Source organism: Anopheles moucheti, assembly GCF_943734755.1.
Source record: "Anopheles moucheti chromosome X unlocalized genomic scaffold, idAnoMoucSN_F20_07 X_unloc_1, whole genome shotgun sequence".
Classification (NCBI taxonomy): Eukaryota; Metazoa; Arthropoda; class Insecta; order Diptera; family Culicidae; genus Anopheles; species Anopheles moucheti.
The window spans coordinates 1,038,275-1,064,143 of record NW_026453515.1 but is presented as its reverse complement, the minus strand read 5'-3'; positions in this window follow the sequence as shown (position 1 = coordinate 1,064,143).

The following is a 25,869-nucleotide window of genomic DNA, read 5'->3' as shown; positions in this document are numbered from 1 at the left end:
ACCAGGTCGTCCACGAACCCGATCGCCTCCACGCCGTCCGGGAACGCCAGCCGCAGGACTCCGTCGTACATTGTATTCCACAATGTGGGGCCGACAATGGAGCCCTGCGGTACGCCAGCCGACACCCTCCTGCGCACCGGTCCTTCACTGGTCTCATAGACCAGCTCGCGCTCGGAGAAGTAGCTGCGCAATATTCTCCTCAGCGCTGCCGGAACGCGTTTCTTTTCCAGGGCCGTGGCGATCGCCCTCCAGCTCACCGTGTTGAAGGAGTTCTGGACGTCCAGTGCTGCCACCACCAGACACCGAGGATCGCGTCCGTTCGACCGGTGGAATGTCCGCGCGAACTCGCCCCGCTTGACGACCCGCTGGATGGCCTGGACCGTCGACCTCCCACGACGAAAGCCGTACTGCTCCGGCGACAGTTGAGGGGCACTGCTGTCCTCCAAATGATCGTTGAGGCGGTCCACAACGCACCTCTCGAACATTTTCGGGACTGCTCCCTCAAGGAGCAGCGGTCGACTCGCCGTAGGATCGCCCGGTGGCTTGCCAGGTTTGGGCACCAGATCTAGCCGTGCCTCTTTCCACTCCTTCGGGAGCTCGCCTCGCTCCAGCAGATCATTGAACACCCGGGCGAACGTCGCCGGGTGCTCTCTGATTGCGGCCTTTACCGCGACGTTCGGGATCCCGTCCAGTCCCGGAGCCTTTGACGGAGCCATCCTGTCGGCCATCGCCAGGATTTCAGCTTCGGTGACGGGTCGTAGGGCCTCCTCATCGTCCGTCCGCTCGACGACTGGCCACTCGAAGGCAGGATGAGCCGGGAAGAGCGCGTCGACGATCGGCTCCAATACCGCTCGGTCGGTCTCCTGCGGGGTGCGGCCACGCAGCTTGGCCATCACCACCTGGTAACCGAGACCGAATGTGTCGCTGTCGACTGCGTCGATCAGCTCCTGCAGCTTCCCGCTCCGGCTCTCCTGTATCGCTCGCTGCAGCTGTCGTCGCAGGTCGTAAAGGCGAGCCGTCGCCACGTCGCGGTCCGCCGACCCTGTGGCAGCACGAAGCCCTTCCTCAGCAAGCTCGCACTCCCGACGCATGTCGCCCAGCTCCGGGGTCCACCAATACAGCCGTGGCTGTTGATGGCGCTTCGGCCTGCCTACCCTCTCCATGATGGCGTCGCAAGCGAGAGTCAACGCTCCGACCAGCGCCTCGGACGTGTCGGCTTCTGCGAAGCGACAGTCGACAAGGGCGGTCTTGTTACCCTCACTGCGGAAGAGGGAGGTCTTCCAGCGGATCCCGGCGTGCGTCGCGAAAGCCACGCTCCCGTGCGTCTGCGATGGCTGATGCTGCTGCTGCTGTCCCTGCCGACCCGGCACACCGACGCAATACTGGATGTAGCGATGGTCGCTGTGGGTGAAGGCGGAACTCACCCTCCAGGTTCCAGGCAAGGCGATTGAGGTGCTTGCGAACGTCACATCGACGATGCTTTCGCGCGCAACCCCGTTGCCCATGAAGGTGGGTACGTTGCCGAGGTTGATGACATCGAGCTGCAGATGCTGCACCGTCCCCATGAGCGAGTGGCCCCTCGATGTTGTGCGGGCACATCCCCACTCCTGGCTCCACGCGTTGAAGTCACCTGCAAGCACGGTGTGCTGGTGGCCAACCAACGCCATCTCCACCGCCTCGAGATAGGCGCCAAAGTCCGCTGGCCCGATGTTCGGCTTGACGTAGCAACTGGCAAAGGTGACACCTGCCACTGTGGCCACCACCAGCCCGGGATGGACGCTACCCCACAGGCGTTGGATGGGGTAAGCCCCGGTGGCGACCACTGCCACACTCTGCGCCTCGTCCACCGCCCACCTTCCGTTATCCCGAGGCGGCTTGTACAGCTCGCAGGCAATGACGACGTCCACCCGCTGCTCCCGTGCCGTCTGTAGCAATAGATCCTGCGCTACCCGGCTGCGCCCGAGGTTGATCTGCAAGACCTTTAGGCCCGGGTGCAGGACGGGTGTCCTACCCGGTGAGGGCCCTTGCATACAGCACAGCAGACCGCTGCCGTGCATGCCCGAGCCAGGTGGCCCGGTTGGCCGCAACGGATGCAGTGCGTCGATCGGTCCATCTCGCTTTTGCACTGGTGCCGCAGGTGTCCGTGCTCCAGACATTTGAAACACCGCAGTTGTCCCCGAGTCGGTGGTGCCAATCGCGTCGCCAGGCACGAGGTGTGCAACACTCGCACACGCTGCTGGTGCACCCGCTCCGCCGCCTTGACAGACATCCTGACGTACGCTGTCTGCGTGCCATTCCACGCCTTCACCATGTGCACGGCGGATTCGCTCACCGTCTCCGAGCTGGATTCCTTCACCGCCGTCACCACATCCGTCGCCACCGCTAAAGGGTCCACCTCATCAAGGCGGACCTCCACCGTCTCCGTCACCAAGCGGGTGGTGGCCGGAGCTGCTGCCTGCGCGCAGACCTGCTGCACGCGTTGCAGAATTTCATCTTCGTTTGCGCCGTCCTGGATGTCCATGACCAGCCGGTCACGCGTTGTGCGTCGTCCAACGCCTAGTTTGGCCTGATCTTCGGCCAACGACGGAGCACTACGGATCAGCTGGTAAACGTCCGTCCAGCTTTGTCCCTCCCCTGGGGCGACCTCAATGGCATCCAGCTTCTTCTTTGCCTGCTTACGTGGCGCAGATTGTGGACGCGGCATGACCTGCTGCTGCACCAGAGGCCGCTGTGGCTGAGGCCGTTGCGGCTGTTGTCGTTGCTGCGGTTGCTGCCGCTGCTGTTGCTGCTGCCGTTGCGGAAGCTGTGGCCACTGTTGCTGCCGCTGTTGCTAAGCCGCCTGCTGTCGTGACGGCTTACGGCGCACCACTTCGACCCAGGAGCCGCCTTCCGTCGTCGAAGGTGGCTGGCTCGTAGCCGCCACCGCGTCCTGCTGTTGTCCACGCTGCTGCGTGGCTCGTTCCGGCTGCTGCTGCGCAGCGGTTTGCTGCTGGCCCTGTCCGATGGTCTGCGCCACCAGCGCCGTCAACAGCTCTCGCTCCTTCCGGAGCTCCTCTCGTAGCTGCTGGTTGTCAGCGACCAGCCGCTCCTCCCGCTGTCGTGCCTCCAGACGCGCCTCGCGAAGGTCCTGCCGAGCCTGCTCAGCTGCCGCCTCCAGCTGGACTCGCAGAAGCGTTACCTGCTCCTCCAGCTTCTTAACAACAGCAAGCAACGTCTCGCTGTCCAGCTTCGCCTCGCTGATGAGCCGTCTCACGTCGCTCGACGGCGAACCTCCACTGCCCGTAACCAGCCTGGCCGCATATTTACTGGAGCTAGTGGCTCCGCTCACCGCTACACCCTCCATCACCGGCGTTAGCGGAACCATGAGCCTCTTGCCCGAGCTCATCGCTGCCTTGCTCCTGGTGGTAGCGCTCGGTTCGTCCACCGAGAGCGTTCGCGCCCTTAGGCTCCTATCCATGGCCCTTGGAAGGCCAGCCTATTGAGGTGTTATTTATTGGAATATTTGCCTCTGAAACCAAAAATAAATATTAGTTCCAGCAAACAAATATTTAAAAACCAATAAAATTGCGCCCAGGTTCGCCTCCTTCTCCAACGTCGAAGTCTCCGCCTGTCGGTATGCAACCCGCATGCACCGACCCGGGTTGCTCGCTGATACCGACGTTGAAGTCTCCCGAGCGTTACGGGTTCTTGTCGCCGCTACCGTTGAATCAGCTACCGTCCACCAGGTGACGCCACTGACGAAGGCTCCCGTCAATTCCGAGAGATGGCGCTGTCCGGTGTCTCGGCTAAGGCGAAAGCTCGGAGCCGAAAGCTTTGCCACTGACGCCGATGACGTCAGCACTAATGTCAACACGCTCACACGCGACGACACACCTGACGCCGCTTGTGTCTATATTTTGCACGCACTTTATCGCACTTTTTTGGCTAAAAACACACTGTCACCGTGCGTAAAAACGTTTATAGGTGCCTAATCTTTATAATAATAACGCCACTTTATGTTCTTAATCGCCTTTTGGGTGTTTTTTCGGCACTTTTCTGCTCCCATACAAAATGTATGGGGAGACTTTTCACTGCACTTTCCAGGCGAGCATCGTCCTGTATTGAATGTATTTCACCATAGGCAACTAAAGTGCACTTAACTTAACAATTTGCAACACTTTTCACGCCTTTGCACGCAATTTTACACCATAAATTGTGTGTTTTTCTGCGAGCGTCGTGAAGGCACGTCCTATCGCCGTAATGACAGCTGTCACACACCCCAGGGATAACTGGCTTTTTTTTTCCATCGTGGGGAATCTTCTTAGATACGGGCGAGACCGCATGCCGGATTCCTACCGACTAAACCCCACGATGTGCGCAGCCCACATCTCCCTCACGTATAGCCGCGAAGCATTGTGAAAGAAGGGGTCTGGCCCTTATAACGGGCATTTACGCTCGGACTCTTTGTTCCGCCTGAAGCCATCCAAATGTCGCTGTCGTCTTTTTTCGCTATCGTCTTTTACACTGTAGTGGTACCTTTGTACCGCACTCTGATAAAGGTTGAAGTAGACTACCGATCGGATGTTGTTGCAGCAGTGACTGCTGCTTCTTCGTCCGACGAAGATCGCCGCCGCGATGCATCGATGTTGTTCTCTGCAATGCTGGGTAATCCTTCGAACGAATGGTGAACTTGCTGCTGCTGCTCTTGCTGCTCACGCTGCTGTTGCTGCAGAAGTCGAACCCGTGCACGATGTCTACGCACTCGCTCTCTTACGATGACACGCCTAGCCAGGATCGCCAGTGTTGGTGGTGTTACAGGTGGTGCAGCACGTAGCCGCTCTTCCCGGGCAAGGGTTCGAGCACGTTGTCGCGCTTCGTTTCGCCGCTGGTTTCGAGCAATCAAAACTGCCCGACGAACGGACGGATCTTCCGGTTGACTATTTGCAGCATTAGCGGCCGCCAGATTAGCACGCTCCTCATTCCACTGCTGTTGAAGCACCGATGTTATGTGTCCAACCAACTCTGTAATGATGGACCAGGAAGCCTGGTCCCGAAGAAGATATCCAACCAGGTTGTCCGGGTTGAAATTTTCAAATCCTCTTCCGCTCAGAAGCCGTTGACGGTAAGCTGCAAACGATGGGCAATAAAACACAGCATGCTCTGCTGTGTCTGCGGTTTCAAAACAACGGGAACACTCAGGGGATGAAGCAAACTGCTAATGATTCAAGTAATCACGGAAAAAACCGTGACCGGATAAAACCTGCGCCAACGCAAAATTCACCTCGCCATGCTTCCTCGAATGCCATTGTTCAATATTGGGGATGAGACGATGTGTCCAGCTAACGTAACGCGACGCATTCGGCGCTGCAGCATCCGCATCCCATTGATTCTGCCACATCCGCATCGTTACCTCACGTTCCTGTTGCCGAATTTGTTGTGCTGGAACAGAATTTTCGGAGTCATTCAAGCCTTCAGCAGCATGTTGTCGATGGTAGCAACGGGCATCCTCCTTCACGAGTAGACAGATAGGTATAACCCCAGCTAAAACCGCTGCAGTTTCGTACCGCACCGATCTGAATGTGAACGCCGCCTTCCGAAGACACTCCACTTGTGCTCGCACCAGTAACCGACGAATCGCCCTCCGATCGACCGCAGCATGCCAGATGGGAGCACCGTAACGCAAAACCGAATCCACCACTGCTACGAGAAGACGACGCTTGGCGCATTTTGGTCCGCTGTGATTCCGCATCATCAACGCCATCTTCTTGGCCACCCGAAGTGCCTTTTCACAAGCATATTCGACGTGTGGTCGCCAGGATAAATGTTCACTCAAAATGATCCCCAGGTACTTGATCTTCTTCGCAGACCTCAACTGCGTGCCCAAGACATCAATGGGATAACCTTCGGGATCAGTTCTCATGGTAGAAATCATGACGACCTCGGTTTTGGCGGGTGCCAACTCCAACCAATGCGCTGCTATCCACTCACCGATGATTCGTACTGCTGCAGTGGCCAGTACGGATGCCTGTTGCGGAGTAGTTCCAGGAACCAGCAATGCCAAATCATCTGCATAACCAACAACCTCCACACCTTCGGGCAGCTCCAGATTCAGCACTCCGTCGTACATAATATTCCACAGGGTGGGGCCCAAGATGGACCCTTGTGGAACTCCAGCAGAGAGGCTGCGTGTGATTGGACCATCATCAGTGTCGTAGACCAGCTGCCGTCCTTCAAACCAGCTGGCAAGTATTCGTTGAAGTTCAACTGGAACACCCTTCTGCTGAAGCGCTGCTGCCGTCGAGGACCAACTGGCGGTGTTGAAAGCATTCCGCACATCCAACGAAACCACCATCAGGCACCGTTTGTCGCGGCCGTTTGTTCGGTGAAACTGCATCGCTTGTTCTCCTGCCTGCACGACGCGTTGCACCGCCATCACGGTGGATTTTCCTCGCCGGAACCCGTACTGGGCAGGGGAGAGTTGTGGAGCAGCCGGATCTTCGAGATGATCGTTGATACGATTCAGCACCAGCTTCTCGCATAATTTACCCGGACCGTTGATCATTCCCAGTGGTCGAACAGATGACGATTCACCAGGCGGTTTCCCCGGCTTCGGTAGTAAGACGAGACGCTGCTGCTTCCATGCATCAGGAAAATGACCGCTGTCCAGACAGTCCTGATAGACCCTTCGGAACACTCCCGGATGTTGATGTATTGCCGTACGTAGCACGATGTTCGGGATACCATCCAACCCCGGTGCCTTCCTGGCCTGCAAATTGTCCGCTATATTCAGCAGCTCTTCATCAGAGACACGACGAACAGGTTGATGGGAAACGGTGGCATTGCTGTCTCCCGACGGCCACTGGAAAGGAGGATGTTGCGGAAAGAGATCGTCCACAATGCGCTTCAGCACCGCAGGATTCGTTTCAGGAGGGGCACGACTTCCCCGCAAACGTGCCTGGAGAATCTTATATAGATCACCAAAGACGTGATCATTAGCGAGCGTAATAAGATCTTCCATCACCTGTTGCTTGCTACGACGAATGGCACGAGTCAGCTCCTTCTTAGCCCTCAGTAGTTGTTCAGAAGCAGCGGCCTTCTCAACCGGATCCGTTCGGGAAAGGGCATATTCGCTAGCGGCTTGCAGGGCAACTCGAAGCTGTTGTGTTTCTTCATTCTACCAATATAGTTGCGGACGAATGCAATATGAAGGAGCCTTAACCCGCACCATAACCTCATCGCACGCTCTAGTCAACCCTGCCACAAGATTTTCCGGTGTTTGAATGGATTCGGAAAAATGAGAAGCCTCCAACGCAATCTTGAACAGATCGGGCTGGAATTGGCGAGTTTTCCACACCACACCCGAACGTAGGACGGTCGTTGAAGAACGAGAACGAGTGGCCTGATTTCGATTGGAGCCATCATTGGAAGAAGTACCAACAGCATACCGGATGTAACGATGATCGCTAGCTGAAGCTTGATCCATGACACGCCAGTTGCTGAGAAGCGCCAACGATGAACTCGCAAAGGAAACATCAACGACGCTCTCGCTGGCCACTCCATTCCCCACAAATGTAGGTCGATTGCCACGGTTCAACAGCACAAGATCCAGGAGATTGGCGGTAGAAAGCACCTCAACTCCCTTATCCTTAGTGCGTGTGCTCCCCCAACCCTGATGCCAGGCGTTGAAATCCCCCGCAACAACAACATGCGTGTGGAATCTGGCTTCGACATAGACCGCATCCAGAAAAGCTGCAAAATCATCGGCAGAGAGGCTAGGAGAAGCGTAGCAACTGACGAAGGTTATGCCCCCCACTTCTGCAGCAATCAACCCAGGCACAGAGCTCCCCCAAACGCGTTGAATGGGACGCATGCCGGTGACAATAACGGCTGCCTTCCCGGACGAATCTACCGCCCAACGACCGTCATTAGCTGGGCATCGAAACACCTCAGACGCAATTACCACATCAACGCCTTCCTCACGCGCGAACTGCAGCATGAGGTCCTGCGCCGTTCTACTCCGAGAAGCATTCAATTGCAAAACCTGCAACTGAACCGGAACTGCAGAACTAGACATTACGAACGCCTAAGCACCGTGCGGACCCAATAACATGGGACCCCCCCACAAATGATGCACTTTGGCATGGCATCACACTGCCTGGCCTGATGTCCCACAACACCGCACTTCAAACAAGTTGCCTGCCGGTCGACGCCTCCACAATTCGCCGCAACATGTCCGCGTTCCAGGCAGCGATAGCAGCGCTTGTCCTTGTTGTTCTGCACCTCCAGTTCGCGAATAAGGCAACGTGTATTACCAATGAAGATCGTTGTTCTGTTCACTTTTACCCTACGTTGTGTTTTATTATCTTTTAACAATGAACAGTCTTCATGTTGGCTCGAAAGCCAGGACTTCCTCGAAGGGCTCGAAGGCCAGGTCTTCATCGTTGGGCTAGAAGCCAAGGTCTTCCTCGATGGGCTCGAAGGCCAGGTCTTCCTCGATGGGCCTAAAGCCAGGCCTTTTCGATAGGCCTAAAGACACGGTCTTCCTCGATGGGCTCGAAGGCCAGGTCTTCCTCGATGGGCCTAAAGCCGGATGATGAGGCTGTGAGAGCCGTCGTGCTGAGGCTGCGAGAGCCAACGTGGTGAGGCTGCGAGAGCCAACGTGTTGAAGCTGCGAGAGCTAACGTGGTGAGGCTGCGAGAGCCGACGTGTTGAGGCTGCGAGAGCCGAACGTAGTGAGGCTGCGAGAGCCAACGTGGTGAGGCTGCGAGAGCCGACGTGTTGAGGCTGCGAGAGCCGACTTGGTGAGGCTGCGAGAGCCGACTTGTTGAAGCTGCGAGAGCTAACGTGGTGAGTTTGCGAGAGCGGATGGAACTGTCCTTAGTCCTTGCGCGTTCACTAATAACTGATTAAAACCAGCGCAGGATCCCCTTTTATACCCTGTTTTTTCGGGTGCGAACGGATCACTCTCGGGAAGCATCTTACGCTCTGGTAGCAAAATGTTGTGCTTGCTACAGTAAGCCGTGCGCTAGGCGGAATTTCTTGGAAATTTTTGGTTTCTGATACAACATACCGGCCGCCTTGAAATACCCAGTTTTCAACTAATTATCCTTAGCGCACTCCAATGAGCAAATCTTTGATACTGCCCTTTTTATGACACCAGTTGGCGTGCGTAGCGTTGCCACGCGGTTGACTTCATCCGCTCCTGGATGTAGTTCCAAGATTCGAGCCAATGGCCATTGCACAGCGGGTAAATGCTCATCTTTGATGATAACTACATCCCCTACATTCAAACGCTGTTCATCTCGTTTAGCGCGGTGGTTAATGTTGAGCGTTTTCAAGTATTCTTGTTTCCATCGTTGCCAAAGAGATTGTGAATATCGCTGGAGAAGTTGGTATCTACTTAATCGATTAATAGGAATTTCAGTTAACTGATGTTCAGGCAACACTCGCAAATTACCCTGCGTTAAGAAATGCGCTGGCGTCAAACATGTCAAGTCGTTTGGATCCTCTGATAAAGGTAGTAATGGTCGCGAGTTTAGGCAGCCTTCTATTTTTATCAACACGGTGTTCAACTCTTCTGAGGTTAATAACGCTGTGCCTAGCTGACGAACAAGCTGAGTTTTTAATGCTTTGACAGCGGCTTCCCACAAACCACCGAAGTTAGGTGCACGCGGTGGTATAAGATGCCATTGAATACCTTCGTTGGACAAGTGTGATGCAATCTGCTGAGAAGGCTGGTCTTGATGCAGCATCTGATATATGACGTTTAACTCATTTCTAGCCCCGATGAAATTAGTTCCATTATCCGAATAGATGTGTAATGGTTTTCCTCTTCGATACACAAATCTGTCAAGCGCCATTAGGAAGGTAGGAGTGCTTAAGTCATGCGCCAATTCGAAGTGAACCGCCTTTGTGCTGAAACATACGAACACACAGACATAACATTTTCGAGCCGCTGCTTTTCGATGAAGTGGTTTAAGCAAGAATGGACCACAGTAATCCAGTCCTGTACTAGTGAAAGCACTGGAAGGTGTAACACGTCCAATCGGAAGCTGTCCTTCTGGTTGAAGAATGGGTTGCGGATTTGCTCTAGAGCAACGGTAACAGCTCCGTATGGCACTGCGAATAGCTCGTTTACCGTTGAGTGGCCAATACTCATCTCGAACAACAGCCAATGTTCCAGATACGCCCAGATGCATGGATTTGCGATGTGTGTGTGCTAGAAGCATTCGTGTGAAGGGATGAAAACCAGGAATGACGATTTGATGTTGAATATCGTATGACGCTCCAGACTGTCGCAAACGTCCGCCAACTCGAATCAATCCGTTTTCGTCAATAAATGAACTGAGTAGTTTTAACTTTGAGGAACGAGGGATTAAAATACCCTTTTTTAAGCATTTGAGTTCGTCAGGAAAGATTTCAGTTTGAACGAGCTTAACTAACACCATTTTTGCCTTACGCAATTCACTGACGGATAAAGATTTACTTGTCAGCTTGCTTTGAGGATTGCGAGAATTGTTCATGAACCTTAAACAGAACCCAATAACTCGTACTAACGTTGAAAACGATGAGAAACGTTGAAATATCTCATTAGGTTCTTTGGCTTGTGACGCCAATGTTATGACGCAGGCTTTCCTTTCATCTTCGACTTGCTTGGTAGCAGGAATAACATTCTGAGGCCAACATGACGTTGGTTCCTTTAACCAAAAGGGACCGTTTTTCCAGAGGTCGCTTTCAACGAGTTCGTTTGCAGACATACCACGAGATACAAGATCAGCTGGGTTGTCCTTACCAGCTACATGTTGCCATCTTCCGTCTTGTGTTAGCTCTTGTATTTCAGCGACTCGATTTGCCACAAAGGTTTTCCATGTTCTCGGTGGCGACTGTAGCCACTGAAGTGTCACAGTAGAATCAGACCAAAAAACACTTCTATTAATCGGCATTAACAATGCCTTTTTGGCTTTATCAAACAATCGAGCAGCAAGCAGCGCAGCACATAATTCCAACCGAGGAATTGTAAGAGGCTTTAGGGGTGATACTCTGGATTTTGACACTAGTAGACTTACCGCTGTTTTGCCATTGATGTCTTCTGTTCTGATGTATAGACATGCTCCATACGCCGCCTCGGATGCATCAGCGAAGCAATGTAAATCTACTTGTTGGTACTGCGCGATAAATGCAAATCTTGGAACGGTTAACTTCAGTATACTTGGCAATTGATCACAAAATGCAATCCATAACTTTTGTAAGTGATCGGGAATTTGCTCATCCCAATCCGACGTTGATACCCAAAGAGCTTGCATTAAAATCTTTGCTTTAACGATGACTGGAGCTATGAACCCTAAAGGATCGTATAGTTTAGCTATTGCAGATAATATGTTTCGTTTCGTGTAGGGTTCAGCCTTAATGGTTACAGAAACGTTGAAAACGAAAACATCAGCCTGTGGTTCCCAACGAATTCCAAGTGTGTTGATGCTCTCATCTTCGTCGAAAACCTTTGCAGATTTTGTTCCCAACAACTCGGTAGGAAGATCATCCAAAACAGGAAGCGAATTCGAGCACCATTTCCGGAATTTGAATCCACCTTTACGAAGAAGTACATTTAGTTCATCGCGTAATTGAATGGCTCCTTCAATATCATCAGCTCCTGCTATCAAATCATCGACGTATAGCTGCCGTTTGATGGCATTGGCAGCTAGTGGGAAGGCTTCACCTTCGTCTTCTGCGAGCTTTAGGAGCGTTCTTGTGGCGAGATAAGAAGATGGTGCCAGGCCGTACGTAACTGTGTCAAGCTGATAGCTTTGAATGGGTTGGTCAGTTTTGAAACGCCATAAAATTTGCTGTAATGGTTTATCGTCAGGATGTACTGATACCTGACGGTACATTTTTTCGATGTCTGCTATTAAAGCAATCGGAAATTTACGAAAGCGTATTACCAAACTCAACAAATCGTCCTGTACTACCGGACCAACCAATAATGCATCGTTGAGAGACTTGCCAGTAGTAGTAACTGCCGAACCATCGAATACAACTCGTAACTTTGTAGTAGTGGAAGCTTCTTTGATGACCGGATGATGTGGAAGATAATACGTTGTTGTCGAATCAGGCTTTTCATTTGTAACTAAACTCATATGGCCAAGTGAAATATATTCTTCCATAAAGCTGTTGTATTGAATTCTTAGCTGTTCATTCCCTTGGAGTTTACGTTCTAATGAAGCAAATCGTCGTAGCGCTGCTGTCTTCGAGTGCCCAATCATCTGCTGATATTCGGGATGCTTTGGTAGCTTTACAATATATCGCCCATGGATATCACGTGTAGTTGTGTCTTTATAGTAATCTTCACACCTTTGCTCGTTTGGTGTGAGCATGTTCTTTTCTTGCAATTCTTCTATTTGCCAAAAACGTTCCATCTGTTGTTGTATGTTTGGAACTACTGCCAAATTACAAGAAGCATGCTGAACTTCTGTGGATTGATTTCTTGTTGCCAAACCAGTGACAATCCAGCCAAAGACGGTTTCTATCATTGCCATGTTCGAATGTGGTATGTTGAATCGCCCAGACTTTAACAAGTTGTAAAACAGACTTGCGCCAATAATCATGTCGATTCGACCAGGAGTATTGTAATGAGGATCTGCAAGCGCTAGCTGGGTTGGAATGTCCCAATCGACCGCTGAGTATGGAACCGATGGAGTGTCATAGGTTACTCTTGAGACCACGGTAAAGTCTAAGACCGTTTTGAACGTCTCACATCTCGATTCTATTGCTGCAGTTATTTCATGTCGTGCACTCGATAGCGTTCCATTGATACCTCCAATAGATATCTTAACTGGCCTGCGAGAAGCACGTAAGTGCTGGCACACTTGTTCTGAAATAACGCTGATTTGCGAACCACTGTCTAGAAGTGCTCGCACAGGGTATTTCTCTCCATTTAGGCCAATAACATTTAACATTACTGTAGATAACAAAACGTGTGTAAAACCTGGTCGGTTGGTCTGAGTGGACGAGGCGTTAATGGTAGCAATGGGCTGCTGGACATCAGATGATCGTAAAGGCTTGTCATTCTCTCGTAAACCGATGTGTAAAAGCGTATTATGATTTTGACCACATATCTTGCAAACGTATTTCGAGGTACATTTCTTGCTTTGATGGCCTTCGCTAAGGCAATTGAAACATAGACGTTTCTGGTTGACCATATTGCGACGATCTTGTACATTAAGAGTGTTAAACTTTGTACACTGATAAATTTTGTGAGCTTGGCCACAGGACGCGCATTTCGTTACACTTGTGGATGCTGTGTTAACGAATGCCTTACGTTCTTGAGGGAATCTTTTACGTTCCCCGATCATAGATGTTAACGGCTGTGCGTTTATTCCCAAGCTTTCATACATGGTCGAACGTCGTTTGATAAACTCGATCATTTTAGTGAGCGTTGGTTGCTCTTCGGGGGCAATAGATTCTTCCCATGCCTTAAGAGTGGCTTTATCAAGCTTATCACTCAGAATTTCCACCAAAATGGTACTCTTTTCGTCAATTGTTTCTCCCAATTGTTGAAGGATTTGTAAATGTAATTGAAAAACATTTACCAGTTTTCGAAGAGCTTCGTCACTCGCCTGACTAACTCTTGGTATTTGCAACAAGGCACGAACATGTCGCTTCTTCAACAAAACCTTGTTGGAATAACGTTCAACAAGCGTTTTCCAAGCAATTTCATAGCCATCCGTCGTGATAGCGATGGCCTGTATTAAACTCGCAGCTTCTCCTTTTAAGGAGGCCTTTAAATAATGAAACTTCTGTATTTCATTAATTTTATCCGAAGTATGAATAAGGGAGTTGAAACTATCATGAAAGGTTAACCACTTTTTATAGTCTCCATCAAACTCCTCCAGCTTAATGGATGGCAATTTAATTCCTTTCAGATTACATGGCACTTCTTCCTTAGATTTTTCGGCTAGAGTCTGAATAACGACCCCCCCCCCACTCACGAGTGACCATTTTGTGCGGTTTGAGTGACCTAGGGAGCCTTCTCTCTGCTCAAATTTCGGGGGATAATTCACGGAGGCTGCGTACGTATTTTAGGCGGTTGCGTTCTGCTTTTTTTTTTATTCCCGTTCGAAATGGCGGTTGCGGTCAAGCGATCGGTGCACGGTTCGGATTGCATTATTTGAATAAACTATTTTTCGCGTTGCGCATGCACCGATGCTGATGCGGGTGCGTTGTTTTTTATTAATTAACATTAAATACACAGTCCGGAAAGAGTTGCGCACTGTAAAAATAACATTTTTGTTTGATTTTAAATATATTTCTGGCATGTTTGCCGTCATAAACGATGGTTTAAAAATTATTTTTCTTCCATTATTCCGTCAATACATTCCATGTAGGTATGTTTGCAAGCGTTTTAACTTGCGACACTGATTGTTTTCTCTCTTTTATGTGTTTGCCTAATGGGTTTCATGAATTCTATCAGGTAAGTTACGTTCAAAACCGCCTTACCGTGGATTAACGTAGTGCATATAATATTGCACAGGCATGTTTAATGAATTATTTAAAGTTTATCGTTTAAACAGTAATTTATCGTCCGGCTTTATCACCATTTCGATGACATGTAGGTCCATAATGGAGTGGAGGATTACACATTGATTCTTCGTCCGGTATCGCGATATGGTTTGGGAGGGTGGCTGTCTCGCTACCGATCCAACTTGGATGTTCTCTACTTGTATTGTATCATGTAGTCGAATAGTCTGTTCCTGCTGTTCTGGGGGACAAGAGTCTGGATGGGATAGTGTATCGATAGTTCGCAACCATAGCTTTAGTTCGTTGGAGGTCCTGTGCGGATTTAAAAGCCCTGGGGATGCGGAAGGTTACTATGGAAGATAATGGAATGCATAAAATCATTATGCAATAGAAGAGAACGCGGAGTATTTCGTGGCGTGGTTGTTCGTGGTAATTGTCTTAAAGGTTTTTTGTCTTGCGCTTCAGAGTGTTCATTCCAAAAGAATGTGTGCACCTGAATATGCTGGTATGATACTGCTAGTTCGACGTAAAGGATTTCCGAGTATATTTTATAAAATTATTTCTTACTTGTTTGGACCATTGCTTCACCATACAGGGAGAACGAAACGGCCTCGATCTTCATCTTTGAATTCTGTTGCAATTTACGGCCACAGCTGTTGCCGGGTAACCAGTGCAAGGCTTCTGTTTGACACTAGATGGAAAAAGATAATCTAGATGCCTGGTCAGCTTAATCTGACGAATCCGAAATGTCCAACCATGTGAAGCTTCTTCATTTCGGTAAGATGCCTGTCGTTCGAGCAAAACCTTTGAATTAGTTGGACCGTCTGTTTACGAAGGACCTGATACAATTCGACTGATGTCGTCTAATGTTGAATGTACATAATATGATAGCTACCAAAGGCTAAGCTATGATAGATTGTCCACTAGGCAGCAGGGAGCTCCGGGAATGAAAAATCATTAAAATGTAAAGTTCTGTGGCTAATCCATGATGATGTACATCCATAGCGTAAAAACTCCCACGTTTCGTTAGCTCGCTTAGTGGAGAAAGTCAAAATTTTGCTCAAGGCCACCCGCCACCGTTTAGTCTATCTACCGATGAATTGATCACTGCTTTCACGATGTTTTACCATTGCCTAGCAATGGCAACGTCCTTCATTGTCTACGTTGTGCTGCCTTTATGTTTAATGTCTGGATTGTCCGTACATTATTTTTAACGGTAGCTAATATTAAGATTCACAAAAATGCACGGCACTATATAGCCACGACACTATTGGTAACGTCCACTTGCTCGCGCGTTGACTTAAGGACTGTTAGGTCTATCCTCTCCTTCCTTACATCCCCTCATCATCAATGATGATAACTTGTTGATGATGATGTTTTACTCATTTGAACACATTACACAGAAGGGATATATAAAAACAGCTCATGTACGTCCAAATCCAGCTACATTATGCGCATCTCTAACTCCTCGTGGTAGCTTGTAGTACAATTTCATTTTTTTAAGTGCAACCAATTTCTTGATAATTTTGTTTAAAAGTTTTGAGTTTTGGTGCTCGTGCATGGCTGTTTCTTTCTTCGAACAAGTGTTCTAACACGTTTCAGGGTAAAGCATGTGGTTGACTTACTAGACTTAATTTTGCCACGTAAAAGGAGAGTGCTTGCTCCTTGCTACTATGTTTCCTTTGTAGGAATCATTATGGACAATTTATTAAATCAGGCTTACAATGGTTTGGTTTAGAAAGTAAAGAATAAAATTATACCGTATTACACGAATGAAAATAACTCAGGTTTTGGCTTCGTGCTGGTGTATCCTTCTGAACACGAAGCTTTGCATAGTGAAGAGTATCTAATCGTTCATTTAAAAAATTAAAATAAAATCTCAATCATTCCTTTCCTCAAAAACACAAACACATGTGCTAAAGCTAAGGCACATAAAGCACCGAAAGCTTGATCAATAACATTGTCATTAACATTGATGCAGACTGGTAAAGGGCGAGGTTACTTCCAATTGTAAAACCAAACGATACAAGAAGCATTGATTCAAAAAAGCTTCTAATGACAGTCTACAGAAGCTACTAGGTGCAACAATACCTTATTATTAAACTTAACTTGTAGGTTTATTCTGTAGGAAGGTGTTATCGGTGATATCAGAGCATGAGTTGCTGAGGTCGGCTTAAACAAATAAACCCTTAAGAATATCATTCAATGGCTGCGAATGATCAGGAAGGATGCCTGCCCCACGTGCCACACGTGGTTTGTAATGTCCAAAGGCTAGATCAAATGAAGCAGGACTTTTGGCAGCTTGGATTATAATGAGCGTGAGAAAATATAGCCAAAGATCAAATGATTTTCGTTCGATCGATCTTAACTAATACACCAATGTCGTATGGGTAGCAACCGTTACGGTTAATGAATATATACATAATAGAGTCTAATTATCTGATGGACACTGATGGACGCATACGTAGACGCTAACGAAACGCAGATTAAGACATACCGAATTCGTATCGAAGTTATAATATTTGTCGAAGACAGTGCACACTACTTATATGGGATCAGCTTGACCAAAAATAGTCCTGTAGCGAGTAGTCCGGATTATTTCCCGCTGTCTTAGCCTTAGTCGTCTAGGGCGCAAAACATTGATAGAACTAAGAAAACTTTATTGCGTCAATTTCGTTACCGATCAGACCAGCAACAAACATACACTGAGCCGTCGTACTTCCAGTGGCTGGAGTCCCAAATGCAGGCATCGTGGGGCATAAGTTGGGCGTGAATCGTTGGCTCTCTAGGGAAGAAGTCTGATGGCAAATCACGTAGCCTTAAGTTGAATTGTTTCGATGCCCTGGCTTCAGATATGTGTTGAAGGGTACCAAACAATGCTTGCGTACTCTAAGATAGAAGGAAGATAAAGGATTGATCGACTAGCCAGATAGTTATGGTGTCATATCGGAACAATCAGTCTTGTTGCTCGCAATAATTATGGATTCAATTATCAATTACTCAATAATTATAATTATTAACGATACACATGCAACAGATGTGAATACTAGGTTCGAATAATTTATTGTAATATTTTACCGCGAGCCTGCGAGGCTGCTCTTATATATTTAACTTAAAAAACACACTTTGCAAAATTGCAACGCAATTAAATGGCACATTGCGCAGGTTTAACGGTGCTTTCATGAACGGTTTCAAAAAGTGACACATCGACGAAAAGAGAGGTTCGTGAGTTCCATCATGCTATCCTCTTTATTCAGGCTGCGAACAGAATCAAAACAATATCAGCATGCAGCCTAAATCAAAGCAAATCATTTCAAACTTAACAATGTATTGTATTTTCTTGCCATTATCAAAAGAAGTTCTACAAGTAGTGAAACTATTCCAAAATCGGACCAGTGTTTCAGTGTACATCTGATCACAACTCTTCTCCATACGAGCGTTTATTCATTTATCGCGAGCCAGTGAGTAAACGTCTACAAACCCGTTGGGTACAAGGTATGTTTGTACGGACCACAACACAACAACCCGACTCGTCCTTTTATACCCGGCTGTATTTATGCTTCTTTTTAGCGTTGCAGCTTAAATCGGCAATCCTGTATCTGATCTGAAAGTGTATCTAGGGCAGCGGGCGTCACAGCTGCAATCATTGGGCCGGCAGTTTGCTTAATTTTGGACACAAACTTCAAGCAGGCATTCTTCAGCTCTGCGACGCTGTATCATTTCTTCCGTAATGTATTGGAACATTTCCAATATACCACAGTGGAACTACAGTCAGCCGTACCATCGATCAGTATAGTGTAAGTTTCAATATTTCGATACAGTAAAATGTACCCGACTAAAGATTGAGTTATACCTCTTGCAGATCACATGATCCAATCCCTTTTCCGGACACAAACAGGCGATCAATGAACCAGCGCCTACAGAGTGACTACAGGATTATTATTTGGCGTAGTGCTTAGTGTATCCGGTTGGCAGACGACGACGGCGCCTGGTCGGAAGCGGCTACGAGGAATCCTACACCAGGTCAAGACCGTGAAGCGCCTAAAGAAGGAAGCAAATGTTTAGTGCTCGTGCTCGTTTACGTAACGCTGCGTCGATTATTATATATAGACGATAGAAAGACTAAATTAAAATTTGGGTTTACAGTTGTTATTTCAATAAATTAATTAATACTTACGATCGAATTGCGGTCTACAAAGCTTCGTTTTCCTACCTTACAAATGCCATTTGCTAAATGATTTGAATACAATTTACAGGTGATGCTAATAACCGGTAAGTATAAGCATAGGTTTTACAAGTCCATTTGAAGCTGCTACACGGGTTATTTGATTTTTGCTGGAGCGGATAGGAATAGACAAAATAGCTCGAACTACGTCGAACAGTCGAACAAACTGTAAGTATTAATTGTTAGTGAAAATGTTGGTAAAATTTATTTTTTCAATACCAGCACGTTATCGGTAAAGTGTTTTTCATTCAGTCTATGTATTCAGAATTCGTATTGCAAATATAGGAGTGCATATGATCGTATCAATACGGATCAGTTCGTAATTCGTAGCTTGTTCGATCAGATCGCGTTTGAGTGTGGATTGCCAACGTGGAATGTAGTTGCTATGGTTGTGGAATGTTTCGAGAGCACAGGTTGGATTTGTTACGCATTAGAAAAATTGTTTCTATCATACACTGACAAACCGGTAGAGGCTTGCTTACCATCATAGATCCTGCTTGAAATGCTATCGGAAATCTGTTCTCCAATTCAATACACCGATTAATGGTCCATAATTTGCTTTTCACTGAGGAGATGAGAAAGCATATGTATCACAAAGTGGGACCGTGGCTATTGAAGCTATACTAAATGCATATTTGTTTTTTTTTTTTCAAAGCTTTTACAGTGGGGACAACCACACCGATACCCGAGATAAGTGATGAAGGTTTACAGGGGAAGGATTGTTATGAACTCGAGATAAAATTGTTTCAACTGCTTGGCAGAAATGGTGCAGCTCAATTGCTCAATCAAGTGCCTTCGATGCGCTAGCAGGATGATCCGATGCGTTTGTGGATGAGGGAGTCTGCTTACGTAGCGGCTCAGATGTTCACCGATATAAATGCTTGTTGTGACATTGATGCAACGATGCATAAGAGAAAGTGTGCTTTTTGTTATTGGACTTTTGTAACTGGTGGCATCTTACATGTTAACACTCGTGAAGAACGGGCACGTCAACATTCAGAGCTTCAATAAAAAAATTGTTTGTTAATGAGTTGTTAACGAAATAGTGTTGTGAGTAGGTTAGTGTAATAGCAAGTGTTTTTTTTTTTTTTTTTTTTTTTTTTTTTTTTTTTTTTTTTTTTTTTTTTTTTTTACAAGGAGGGGAAACCTTCCAAAGGCTGACACGTGTAACGGATTGCGGACACGTAGTGGGGGATTCACAACTTTAAGAGTTGCGGGACCGCCCTAAAACCCAACTCCTTGGGCCATTTTGCTTAAGCAGGGCTGGCGTCAACCGACTAGCATATAATCCGTTCCTGAATAGTGACGGAAGCAATATACTTACCGTGTTATGCTAGTTATGTTGGTTTGCTGTTAGTGTGCAAACTGATTAACCGGGGGGGTTACATCAACCGATCGCGGATATGATCCGTGCCTGAATAGAAACGAAAGAAATATTAGAATTGAACTGTTGATTAATATGCTGCTACTTACCGGATGATGGTGATTGTCCTGCTGTTCGTGTGGATCCTGGTGGGTACGTGGCCAGACGTCAGCCGACTAGAATGCGATCCAATCCTGAATAGTTTGTTGAACACAAAAATTAACATTTGATAAACCTCATTGCTCAGAACAATTTTGATACTTACTGGATGATCAACACGTTTCCCGTGCAATGACTGCAAGAAGGGCCCCAAATACATCGTTCTCGTGCTCTTTGCGGAACATGTACTCCGCAAAGTAGCCCTCCAACGATCCTTGAATGTTGGTGCCCTTCTGCTTTAGGAAGTGTTTCAGCCACCGCCACACATTCTCAATTCGTTGGGTGTGTACATCACCCTGCAATTGCAACTGCAACTAGTGCAATTGCGTATGTGTAGGTGCGCTAATGGCACACATACCAGCAAGTTTACTAAATCGGTACGGGTGGATTGGTGGTATTGGTAAGTTAGATTGAGGTAAATCGGAAAAGCGCCAAAAGTTCATACTGGCAAAAACATTGACAGCGCGTGTGTTCTGTGGTTCTGTGTCAACATTTTTGCTTGGCCGTTTTTAAGCGCTACACCAATTTTCAATACGATTTCCACGATGGAAATAAAAAACAGTGGTGAACTAAGTGCGCTGTTTGAGGATCCACTGCGAGGGATCGAGTGGCTGCAGGGCAAGGGGCTCCTGAAGCGCGAGCAATCGTGCCCGAAGTGCAGTGGAGCCATGAAGCTAAAGAAAGTGACCGCCGGTGACCGGGTGAAGTGGCTGTGCCGCCGTAAGGCGTGTGCGGCTACCTGCAGTATCCGGACTGCATCGATATTTTACGACGCGAAAAGTAGCTTGGCTACTTTGACGCGCTTGTTTTACGAGTGGGCGGCAAAGTCCCCCGTGAGTCGCGCGATGAGCGAGACTGGGCTGAGCCGCTGCGCGGTCCTGGAGTGGTTCAGGCTGCTCCGCGATTTCTTGTTCGATTTTGAGTTTGATCGAACATCACGACAAATCGGCGGAGCAGGGATGACCGTCGAGGTAGACGAGACGAAGGTCGTCCGCCGCAAATATAACATCGGCCGGATCAGCAGCGCCAGCAAGGAGTGGTTGGTTGGCGGTATTTGCCGGGAAACCGGCGAGATTTTCTTGGAGCGTGTGGAGGCCCGGACCCAGGCTGTGCTCCACGAGCTGATCCAACGGCACGTGGCACCTGGAACGCGGATCCTTTCCGACTGCTGGGCGGGTTACAACGGACTCACCGGGTTGGGATACGATCACGCCACCGTCAACCATTCATACAATTTCGTGGATCCGCTCCAGGGTGATGTACACACCCAACGAATTGAGAATGTGTGGCGGTGGCTGAAACACTTCCTAAAGCAGAAGGGCACCAACATTCAAGGATCGTTGGAGGGCTACTTTGCGGAGTACATGTTCCGCAAAGAGCACGAGAACGATGTATTTGGGGCCCTTCTTGCAGTCATTGCACGGGAAACGTGTTGATCATCCAGTAAGTATCAAAATTGTTCTGAGCAATGAGGTTTATCAAATGTTAATTTTTGTGTTCAACAAACTATTCAGGATTGGATCGCATTCTAGTCGGCTGACGTCTGGCCACGTACCCACCAGGATCCACACGAACAGCAGGACAATCACCATCATCCGGTAAGTAGCAGCATATTAATCAACAGTTCAATTCTAATATTTCTTTCGTTTCTATTCAGGCACGGATCATATCCGCGATCGGTTGATGTAACCCCCCCGGTTAATCAGTTTGCACACTAACAGCAAACCAACATAACTAGCATAACACGGTAAGTATATTGCTTCCGTCACTATTCAGGAACGGATTATATGCTAGTCGGTTGACGCCAGCCCTGCTTAAGCAAAATGGCCCAAGGAGTTGGGTTTTAGGGCGGTCCCGCAACTCTTAAAGTTGTGAATCCCCCACTACGTGTCCGCAATCCGTTACACGTGTCAGCCTTTGGAAGGTTTCCCCTCCTTGTAAAAAAAAAAAAAAAAAAAAAAAAAAAAAAAAAAAAAAAAAAAAAAAAAAAAAAAAAAACACTTGCTATTACACTAACCTACTCACAACACTATTTCGTTAACAACTCATTAACAAACAATTTTTTTATTGAAGCTCTGAATGTTGACGTGCCCGTTCTTCACGAGTGTTAACATGTAAGATGCCACCAGTTACAAAAGTCCAATAACAAAAAGCACACTTTCTCTTATGCATCGTTGCATCAATGTCACAACAAGCATTTATATCGGTGAACATCTGAGCCGCTACGTAAGCAGACTCCCTCATCCACAAACGCATCGGATCATCCTGCTAGCGCATCGAAGGCACTTGATTGAGCAATTGAGCTGCACCATTTCTGCCAAGCAGTTGAAACAATTTTATCTCGAGTTCATAACAATCCTTCCCCTGTAAACCTTCATCACTTATCTCGGGTATCGGTGTGGTTGTCCCCACTGTAAAAGCTTTGAAAAAAAAAAAACAAATATGCATTTAGTATAGCTTCAATAGCCACGGTCCCACTTTGTGATACATATGCTTTCTCATCTCCTCAGTGAAAAGCAAATTATGGACCATTAATCGGTGTATTGAATTGGAGAACAGATTTCCGATAGCATTTCAAGCAGGATCTATGATGGTAAGCAAGCCTCTACCGGTTTGTCAGTGTATGATAGAAACAATTTTTCTAATGCGTAACAAATCCAACCTGTGCTCTCGAAACATTCCACAACCATAGCAACTACATTCCACGTTGGCAATCCACACTCAAACGCGATCTGATCGAACAAGCTACGAATTACGAACTGATCCGTATTGATACGATCATATGCACTCCTATATTTGCAATACGAATTCTGAATACATAGACTGAATGAAAAACACTTTACCGATAACGTGCTGGTATTGAAAAAATAAATTTTACCAACATTTTCACTAACAATTAATACTTACAGTTTGTTCGACTGTTCGACGTAGTTCGAGCTATTTTGTCTATTCCTATCCGCTCCAGCAAAAATCAAATAACCCGTGTAGCAGCTTCAAATGGACTTGTAAAACCTATGCTTATACTTACCGGTTATTAGCATCACCTGTAAATTGTATTCAAATCATTTAGCAAATGGCATTTGTAAGGTAGGAAAACGAAGCTTTGTAGACCGCAATTCGATCGTAAGTATTAATTAATTTATTGAAATAACAACTGTAAACCCAAATTTTAATTTAGTCTTTCTATCGTCTATATATAATAATCGACGCAGCGTTACGTAAACGAGCACGAGCACTAAACATTTGCTTCCTTCTTTAGGCGCTTCACGGTCTTGACCTGGTGTAGGATTCCTCGTAGCCGCTTCCGACCAGGCGCCGTCGTCGTCTGCCAACCGGATACACTAAGCACTACGCCAAATAATAATCCTGTAGTCACTCTGTAGGCGCTGGTTCATTGATCGCCTGTTTGTGTCCGGAAAAGGGATTGGATCATGTGATCTGCAAGAGGTATAACTCAATCTTTAGTCGGGTACATTTTACTGTATCGAAATATTGAAACTTACACTATACTGATCGATGGTACGGCTGACTGTAGTTCCACTGTGGTATATTGGAAATGTTCCAATACATTACGGAAGAAATGATACAGCGTCGCAGAGCTGAAGAATGCCTGCTTGAAGTTTGTGTCCAAAATTAAGCAAACTGCCGGCCCAATGATTGCAGCTGTGACGCCCGCTGCCCTAGATACACTTTCAGATCAGATACAGGATTGCCGATTTAAGCTGCAACGCTAAAAAGAAGCATAAATACAGCCGGGTATAAAAGGACGAGTCGGGTTGTTGTGTTGTGGTCCGTACAAACATACCTTGTACCCAACGGGTTTGTAGACGTTTACTCACTGGCTCGCGATAAATGAATAAACGCTCGTATGGAGAAGAGTTGTGATCAGATGTACACTGAAACACTGGTCCGATTTTGGAATAGTTTCACTACTTGTAGAACTTCTTTTGATAATGGCAAGAAAATACAATACATTGTTAAGTTTGAAATGATTTGCTTTGATTTAGGCTGCATGCTGATATTGTTTTGATTCTGTTCGCAGCCTGAATAAAGAGGATAGCATGATGGAACTCACGAACCTCTCTTTTCGTCGATGTGTCACTTTTTGAAACCGTTCATGAAAGCACCGTTAAACCTGCGCAATGTGCCATTTAATTGCGTTGCAATTTTGCAAAGTGTGTTTTTTAAGTTAAATATATAAGAGCAGCCTCGCAGGCTCGCGGTAAAATATTACAATAAATTATTCGAACCTAGTATTCACATCTGTTGCATGTGTATCGTTAATAATTATAATTATTGAGTAATTGATAATTGAATCCATAATTATTGCGAGCAACAAGACTGATTGTTCCGATATGACACCATAACTATCTGGCTAGTCGATCAATCCTTTATCTTCCTTCTATCTTAGAGTACGCAAGCATTGTTTGGTACCCTTCAACACATATCTGAAGCCAGGGCATCGAAACAATTCAACTTAAGGCTACGTGATTTGCCATCAGACTTCTTCCCTAGAGAGCCAACGATTCACGCCCAACTTATGCCCCACGATGCCTGCATTTGGGACTCCAGCCACTGGAAGTACGACGGCTCAGTGTATGTTTGTTGCTGGTCTGATCGGTAACGAAATTGACGCAATAAAGTTTTCTTAGTTCTATCAATGTTTTGCGCCCTAGACGACTAAGGCTAAGACAGCGGGAAATAATCCGGACTACTCGCTACAGGACTATTTTTGGTCAAGCTGATCCCATATAAGTAGTGTGCACTGTCTTCGACAAATATTATAACTTCGATACGAATTCGGTATGTCTTAATCTGCGTTTCGTTAGCGTCTACGTATGCGTCCATCAGTGTCCATCAGATAATTAGACTCTATTATGTATATATTCATTAACCGTAACGGTTGCTACCCATACGACATTGGTGTATTAGTTAAGATCGATCGAACGAAAATCATTTGATCTTTGGCTATATTTTCTCACGCTCATTATAATCCAAGCTGCCAAAAGTCCTGCTTCATTTGATCTAGCCTTTGGACATTACAAACCACGTGTGGCACGTGGGGCAGGCATCCTTCCTGATCATTCGCAGCCATTGAATGATATTCTTAAGGGTTTATTTGTTTAAGCCGACCTCAGCAACTCATGCTCTGATATCACCGATAACACCTTCCTACAGAATAAACCTACAAGTTAAGTTTAATAATAAGGTATTGTTGCACCTAGTAGCTTCTGTAGACTGTCATTAGAAGCTTTTTTGAATCAATGCTTCTTGTATCGTTTGGTTTTACAATTGGAAGTAACCTCGCCCTTTACCAGTCTGCATCAATGTTAATGACAATGTTATTGATCAAGCTTTCGGTGCTTTATGTGCCTTAGCTTTAGCACATGTGTTTGTGTTTTTGAGGAAAGGAATGATTGAGATTTTATTTTAATTTTTTAAATGAACGATTAGATACTCTTCACTATGCAAAGCTTCGTGTTCAGAAGGATACACCAGCACGAAGCCAAAACCTGAGTTATTTTCATTCGTGTAATACGGTATAATTTTATTCTTTACTTTCTAAACCAAACCATTGTAAGCCTGATTTAATAAATTGTCCATAATGATTCCTACAAAGGAAACATAGTAG